The sequence below is a fragment of the Elephantulus edwardii genome, unplaced genomic scaffold (genome assembly GCF_000299155.1).
Source record: "Elephantulus edwardii isolate Elephantulus edwardi_28Jun2011 unplaced genomic scaffold, EleEdw1.0 scaffold00147, whole genome shotgun sequence".
Lineage (NCBI taxonomy): Eukaryota > Metazoa > Chordata > Mammalia > Macroscelidea > Macroscelididae > Elephantulus > Elephantulus edwardii.
This window is the reverse complement of record NW_006399897.1, coordinates 4,255,676-4,256,506: the sequence shown is the minus strand read 5'-3', so window position 1 is coordinate 4,256,506 and position 831 is coordinate 4,255,676.

Here is an 831-nt window from a genome sequence, read left to right as displayed (position 1 = left end):
TAATCAATGAAACATTGCATGTATTAGTAGCTTTTTTTAAAAAGAATATTGAACAACATTCTGTTGTATTGATGTTAGACTTTGTTTTTGCTACTTAATAAATCTTTCCTTGTTAGTTTATGGAAAGCTTGCTAACTCATTTGATTGTTTTGAAGTATTCCATTGTAATGGAATACAATGGTAAGTCATCAGTCTCCTAGATTTATCTGCTTCTCACTTAACCAACTGTCACCAACCACTGTCTTTCTCTACCCTGGCTTTCTTTCTCAATCTCTCCCATTCTCTCTCAAAATCATATTCTCTCTCTCCCCCCCCCCCCCCCACAGGTGAAGTTTAATCTTTTCAGGTTCCCTTCCCACTTTGTTTCACACATGTGTTTTCTATAAATTTCATACACATTTAATTCTTTATCAGTGTCTCCTTTTCCAGATAAGTAATCTAACCTGTTGCCACTGAGGCCCTTAGTCAATGATTCTGTATAGACAATCAATTCATCTCTATAGACATTTCCCCCTGTAATCATTACAGAAGTAGATTGCCAGGCCTTACCTCTGTGATACAGATGAATGAGTATGAACTGACTGCCTTTCAGTAAGTAGCCAAAAGCAAACCTTGATTCAGGGTCTCTCAGATTAATATAGTTCCACTTTCCACTACAGCTGTTCTAGTTCAGTCTGCTGCAAGCATGATCCTAGACCCCTGTAATAGTACTTAGTAGTATATCTTGTAGTATAATCCTGCTTGCTGAAACTGAAGAGGACCTGAAGCGCCTGCTGCAGAGGGTCAAGGACTGCAGCCTACGATATGGATTGAGGCTCAATGTCAAGAAGA